Source organism: Tupaia chinensis, unplaced genomic scaffold (assembly GCF_000334495.1).
Source record: "Tupaia chinensis unplaced genomic scaffold, TupChi_1.0 Scaffold000075_1, whole genome shotgun sequence".
In the NCBI taxonomy this organism is placed as follows: Eukaryota; Metazoa; Chordata; class Mammalia; order Scandentia; family Tupaiidae; genus Tupaia; species Tupaia belangeri.
In genome coordinates this window covers 2682210-2689698 of record NW_006159535.1, presented here as the reverse complement: position 1 = coordinate 2689698, position 7489 = coordinate 2682210, and the positions used below count along the sequence as shown (strand labels likewise).

At 44.1% G+C, this 7489-nt stretch overlaps 1 long non-coding RNA gene across 1 annotated transcript; it reads right to left on the bottom strand.

Moving 5' to 3' along the window:
• Positions 1–223: 223 nt before the first annotated feature.
• Positions 224–2365, bottom strand: LOC102481470 (uncharacterized). Its single transcript, XR_333654.1, has 2 exons — positions 2220–2365; positions 224–277 (listed from the first exon to the last, which is right to left on the bottom strand). It is a non-coding gene; the product is annotated as an uncharacterized LOC102481470 (long non-coding RNA).
• Positions 2366–7489: the final 5124 nt, after the last annotated feature.

Sequence of the window (7489 nt, the reverse complement as noted above, 5' to 3'; positions counted from 1 at the left end):
GGCAGTCATTCAGAGACATCAGGATACCCTTCCCTCCACTAGAGTCCACGTCCATAGTTTGGGATAAATCAATTTTATGAGAAAGAACAGCCTGATGTCTAGATTCTCTCCTTGAACCTGGTTGTGGAGTCTAGGAAAGCAGTGCAAGTGAGTTTTTAGTTTTTATCAAGGTTTTTCCCAGAATATGTATTCCCCCATAGTCTCTATTTTTAAAATTACCTACTTGTCTCTGAAGCTCGACAACAGCTCCTCTGTAAAGCTCTTGATCCTTCCACATCTGGAATGAAAATATCACAAGTCATCTCTCTTGGCAGTTGGAGCTATGTAGAACAGAAGTCTATCCTGGATTCAGTCCTGCATCTCTTTCCCCAGCATGAGCACCTGACTCAGCTTGGAAGTGTAGAGAAGGTTACGGAACTTTATCTTGCATTAGTCCATTCCTCCTCCCTACTTCCAGCCCTACCCACCTATCCTTTCTTCTGCTCTAAGGGATGCCTCTGTAAATGTTATGCCTCTAAAGATATTCAGTGGGAGATAGGTGATACACACTGGATGCAATAATAATTTGTCCTGAGTTGCTCCTTAGAAGTGTTGCTAAGTCAGGTGACCATGGTTCACTCTCACCTCCTAGAAGGACCTTACATGGATTAGGCTGCGAGCCTTAACAGTTCCCATAGCACTATAGCATGGGGGGGAGGGGCTGGGAGTGGCCACAGGAACCAAATCTCCTTTACCTTGGTGTGTGCCCTGCTCCCCTAGATAAGTTGAGACTGGCCATTTGGTCTTGGTCTTGGTCTTACCTTTCCTGCCTTTGTCTGTATGAACTTGCACCGTGTCTGAATGCTGGAGGCTCCCATTGCTGGTGCTCTGACTGCCCTAGCTCTGTCCTCTAAGCTTCCCCAGTGAGTTCTGAGCAGCCAGTTGCTCCCTTGCCAGGTCTAGCCTGGCCTGACCTTTTTTCTGACAAAAGTTAGCTCTCATTTGACTATAAGTTTCCCTTGGGGTGATGAACACCCAGAGCCACTTTCCAGGAAGCAGCAGTAGCAGTAGCAGTCACCAGTAAGCAATATTAGTTGCCTCCCAGTAAGCACAGTTGCCATCATCAAGAGTTTTGAGGCAGTTGATGACAGAAGTAAAGCTATGTTTAGTTATTATTTTTTTAATCTGGCCATACTGAAATACAGGCTTACCTTTAAAATGTATGGGGCCCAGGGCATGAATATAAATGGACATATGCATACCATATATCTGAAAGTCGTAAATTAAACTAACAAATTGTTAAGTAAAATATTTCCATCACTAGGCCAGCTGGCAGTGTAGAGGATAAGACAGATGGATCCTACATGGTCGATTGCATGGTTGGAGTCCTAGACCCAGCAGTTTGAAAACCACTCTGGGTGCATGTCGTGTGTGTGTGTGTGTGTGTGTGTGTGTGTGTGTACAAGAGGAGAATGAAAGAGAAAGGATTACAACATGGCCATTCCTCCTGGGGAGTGAATTCTTATTTTTCCTCTCTCTCTTTCTCTCCCTCTCTCTCTGTCTCTCTTCGGTGAACGCACATACCTTATAGCGTGTGTGCGCGCATACACACACACACACACACACACACACACACACATATATATATTTCCATCTCTTGTATTGACAAATATACCTTCATAACAACTTAGAAGGCCAGTTCCCAAATGCAGAATTCTAGAATCTCTCTCAAAGTTCCATGCTAGAACATGGTAGAATGAAGAGAAATGATACCTGGCCCCGGCCCATCCTCATTTCTTTCCTCAGCATGGACCCTGTCCCACATGACAGGCCATTGAGTACATTTACTTGGATGTCCTGAATGAGAACACCCATTCCCATCTCATCATACTCGTCTCCAGCAAACAACTACCCCTTAGTGTCTTGGCCACCTTTCAGGTATGAGCAAATACAATAATGGTCTGGTCTTTTCTCAGGTCAACCTATTTAAAGAAGAAGCTGCCCAGGCCCAGGAAGTATGCTACAGAAGGGGAACATGAGCTCTGGGTGGAATATCCCATTGGCCTTGTGGATCCTTATACCATGAGAGGTATAACTAAGGTGGGCTAGCTGGGGTTCTCTAAAGCAGAGAAGGACCCAAGACAGAGATCATGACTGGTGAAGTAGATAGCTCAGATGGGGGTCAGATGGTAGCATAGCACATAGATAAGCTGAGACTGGCCATTTGGTCTTGGTCTTACCTTTGAGTTTCCTGACTTTGACTGTATGAACTTGCACCATGTCTGAATGCTGGAGGCTCCCATTGCTGGTGCTCTGACTGCCCTGGCTCTGTCCTCTAAGCTTCCCCAGTAAGTTCTGAGCAGAGAAATGCATTGCTCTTTAAGGCTGATCCACACAGGATTCAGGTTTGCATCTGGAGATCTCCCTGGGTATGCCAGACACAGGTATGCTCATAGTCCAAGGCCGCTGAAACTGGGGATGGATCACAGCATCAGGACCCTGTTTGGAATGTTCTCTCTCTCTTACTTGCTCACAGAAGAAATAGACATATTAAAAAAAAAAAAAAAAGAGCTTGGATAAAAGGTACAACCAACAATAGTGAAATCATAAAGGAGGTCTTGAAGACCTCCCAATAGGAGGGGAAGGAGAAAGCCAGAAAGCAGAACATGAACAGACATGTTAAAAACAGAGACCAGTGCCTCAGCAAACTCTGCCTGGATACCTGGGAGCCTCTAGGGTCCCGGGTTGAGCCCCTGCCCAGGCCACACACTCTTGTCCAAAGAGCTCTATGGACACCTTAAAATATAAGTTAGTTGGAGTAGGCTATTATTATCTGGGGCGGGGTGGGGGGGGAGTCTTGACTAAGATATTACTTAGTGGCAAAGGGAATCAAAGTTTCCCCAGAGAAAAAGAGAGTAATGAAATAGAAGGGCTACAGAGGCTTGTGGAAGGTGTAAATTTAGGATGTGGAAAAAAGAAAAACAGAGAAAGTGTTGTCGAAGAAGCAAGGAGAGAACTATCTCAATAGGGTGAGCATTTCAGAAAGAGGGGCTGGGCAAATGGAAGATGAAACCTGAGGAAAGGTGACCTTCAAGAAAGCACAATGAGGGACAAATGTTGGCAGAGGGACACCCCTGGCCGTGTTGGGGAGATTGACTGAACTGCAGCTGTTCACACATGGCTGAGGGCTTGTTCCTTCTCCAGTTGGCAGAGGGACTGCCCCTTCCTGTTTTGCCACTCCTGCCACTGAGCTTGCTGGTAGACCTGGGCACCTGTAGGGCCAAGGCCGATTGAAGTGTGCTAGAGAACAGGAAATAAGGTGCTTTGATCCTTGAAGGGACTCCAGAAGGACAGAATTGCAGAAAACACCCTGCCAACCAAAGAACCTGGGCTCTTGGGGGATCCTTAATCTTCACCTGAAACCCTTGGAATTCCCTCGTATTATTATTCTATATTCCTTCAGAATAACTAAGGACAAATCCCAGCCAGGAGGATACCTACCTCCATTGCCCTGCCAGCCAAAGCAAACCAATTTCTCATCATTCTCATTTTGTCACAAGGGATGTGTGTATACATGCATGTGTGTGTGTGTGTGTGTGTGTGTGTGTGTGTATGTGTTTTGGGATGTAGAAGGAGAATCCCTTATTAGAGTCCTTATCCCAAGTCTCCTTTCTTCCAGGTCTCAGTAATTTGAGGGTAATAACAAACAAGTAAAAATAACCTCTTTAAGGAAGCCCAACTACGGCTCCATGTCAATACAGGTGACGACAGGAGAACTAGGCTTTGGATCCTGTGGAGAGTCTTCAGAGATGCAGGCTACTTCCAGTCAGGGGAGACGAGCAGCAGTACATCTTACACCCAACTCTTTTTTTCTTTTTTTTTTGAGAGTTTTTTGCTATAGGGCGCGTGTGCTCGCCAGAAAGACAGAGACAGAGAGATAGAAAGCAAGAAATCACTCCCCAGGGGGGATGGCCATGCCGCAATCCCTTCTCCTCCATTCTCCTTTTGGGATCTTGGGCACACATGCACATGCATCCAGCATGAGTTTAAGCCACCAGGTCCAGGACTTGAACCGCGATTGGCTACATGGGAGTTCAGCGACATAGCCATTACGCTAACTGCTGGTTCTGACACCCAACTCTTCACAGAGGAGGCAGTCACAGAAGAAAGAATTTCAAACTGTCAGGTATGAGGCCCTTGATAGACAGCCACTCTAACTGGCTTCCTCCCCTTACACCCCTTCTCAATCCACCCCATCCACCCCACCTCATCTCTTAACCACAGTTTCCAACCCAAGTGATCTCAGACTGGGTGACCCCACCATCACCACCACCACCACCACCTCCACCACCACCACCACACTCCTGTGGAAGAGAACGGAGGAGAGAGTCCACTGCCTGGTCCTTCCTGCAAATGTTAGGAAAAAGAACATTGTCATCAACTTTTCCTCCTGACTCAGCAGTGCCTGGGTCAGCACCTCCAGACTCCCTGACAGTGCACTGTCCAGAGAAGTAAACATTAACTGCTAAGGAAAAATGGGACAGCGCTCACCTTTTCCTGTTGACTGTCTTTCTCTCTCTCTTTTTTGCTTTTTAAAAAAATATTATCAGAGGGTGCCTCCCCTCAACAGAGAGATACAGAAACAGAGAAAGAGAGAAAGTGAGAAAACACCTCTTCAGAGGACATGGTCACACCACGAGCCTTTCCCCTCCATTCCTTCCTCTTTTCAGGATTTTGGGCACATACAAACACACGCACCTGGAATGTTTTTCAAACTTCTGGGTCCAGAACTAGAACTGTGGAACCAGCTATGTTCCACAGGTGCCTTCACCACCAAGCCACCAACTGGTCTAAGTTTTGCTCTTTTTGATTGACATATCTGCAGTCCCTGAGTGTTAGAGTCCCCTCTCCACTTTGTGTGAGCATTCTCTGAGGTCCTTGTCCCCTCCTCAGGGGCTAGACTTCTAACCTACAGATGAAGTCTGCTGTTCTTCCCTGAGGACCTAAAGAGAATTTAGTACACAACATACTATTTTCATTTATTTTCCTTAACCCTCTTAATTGCCAAATAGAACAGGTATTATTGTAATAATTTTCCACAAGAGGGATGTTCTAACAGATGTTCAGAAAGGCCCAGCAAGTTGCCTTCAGCTGCTGAGTGCATAAGTCCTGGAGCTGAGGACTGAAATTCTGCCTTCAGACTCTAAAGTCTGTGCATTCAAGTCTGAGAGCTGGGTGAAGTGTAGGGTAGGGAGTGAAATCTCAAACCCCTGTCTTCCCTTCTCTTTAGGAAATCTGGTCATTGGAAGTATGAAGACATATACTTCAAAGAGAAAAAGGAAAGAAAATATACTGGCTCTTAAAGCAATGACTTTAAACTTTTAAAAATGTGACTCACAGTAAAAAGCGCATTTTCCATCTTGACCGAGCATATCACTCATAGATTTATTAAGTAACCAGGAATGTTGTGACGCATTTTTGCATAGAAAAACATAGAAAAATGTGCCATGATTTTCCCATCGACCTAATATATATATATAAAGTTTTATTAAGAGTGGTGTACTCTGATATAGTTTGCTCTACTCCGTTACATTTATTTTCCTTTCAATGATGGTTTTGATCCACAAAATTTATTTCGTTACCCATGACTAAAAATTGCTGCCTTAAAGCATAAACTCTTTATTGCTTGACAAGCTCTCAATACTACTCTTGTGCTAAATGTCAACTGGCACAGTGCCCAGCCCATAGTATGTGTTCAGGAAATACTTGTTTAGCTTCTGGGCTTTTAAAGAACCAATAATCCCCAAGTTCAATAATTTGTCCTGGTAACTCTCCAGTTTGCCGTATGTAGAAAAGTTAATCCTAACAAACATTCACACACACACACACACAACTGTAAGTCAATCAGTTGTGAATCCAGATTTGAAATTCTAAAATAAAATGCTGGCAAATAGATAATATTCAGCAAGCATGAGGTAAGTGTTTCCCTGTGCTGTGTGCACTGTCCCAGAGGCTAGAGAAACAGAAACAAATGAGACTCAATCCCTACCCTTAAGGAGCTGGGATGCGCTTAGAGGATGAGACATGAAGTCGTAATTACAACCCAATGTGAAGAGGGTGGTGCAGGCTTTCAGGGTTTAGAGGGGAGTTATCTACTCAACTAGAGGACTGATAAAGATGTTTCCTTGGAGTCATCCCAAGCCTCTATCTGAAAGAATAGTGGTTAGATGGGAGAGTAAATGGAGGAGAGCTAAGGCAAAGCGCATAGCACATGGAAAGCTGTGTCAGTTATAGCTGGTTGTCTGACGTCCGACCAGCCCCCATGTTCCTTATTGGCAGTGTCCCAATTAGTTAGGAAGCCCTGGGGAAGAAGTGTCCACTACTACTCTATAACTTGGGTGAAATCCTGATTAACACAAAGCAGCTGTGATGGTTTCAGGATCTTGCTAGTTATTAGTTTAGAAATGGTCATAAACCTAGGTCTGGCTGATGAGATTTAAGGAACAAACTTGGATCAGGCTTTGGGAAAGGTTTTCCTGTTCTTAAAAAGTGATTCATGATAAGAAGATTTAATGCTAAGTAAAGTAAGCCAGACTATGAAAGACAGGCATTGTATGTCTCTGCTTAATATACAGTATACTGAATGTCTGTACTCTATAGCAGAAACTGAAAAATTAGAAGGCATAATAGCAGGGAGGCCAACTGCAGATACTAGAAACAGTATAGGAAGGGATAGGTAATAGAGGGTAAGTAATAGGGGGGTGGGAGGAAGGGGATCAGGAAAAAAAATTAATAGACATAAATGAAAAGTTATCTGTTGATGATAATATATATGGTAATCTTTGACTTGACTAATATGCACTGTATTTATGTTCTACCCTATAAAAATATACAGTGATTAAATGTAAATGAAATACATATATATTAAATAAATAAAATAAAGTATAAAAGGAATCCATCTCTTTGGGCCAGCTATGTGAAGCAGCAATAATGCAAATGTGACATGGCAACCATGGCTCAAATCATCATGAGGTATGCCAGGGGTGCACATGAGTGCCAGTATCCTACCAGCTGGAGGACTGAAGGAAGGAGATCACAGTATGGCTAGACCCCATGAAGAGTGCATGGGGCTAGACCCCATGAAAGAGTCTCTCTCTTTCCTTGCATATCAGCAGGATACCTGACCATGATGCAGCTATCTTGTGGCCATGAGATAATCTATTTAGAGCACGATGGACTCATGGTAAGTTGGAAAGATAAAATCCTGGGACTTCAGTGACTTTGGTGAGTAGCTGAATTAAGCAAAAAATATACACTTACTTTGAAGCTATAGTTTCAAAGGTGCAGGGTGCAGGATGTAAGAGAATAGATTTTCCTTATTGTAAAAGTCAGTTGAGGGGCTAGACATGGTGGAACAGTAATGGAATCCTCTGCAAGGGTGGGAAGGTTCCAGATTCATATCCAGAGACCTCTCTGAACATGTGTGGGAATGAAGGCCAGGGTTAGATCA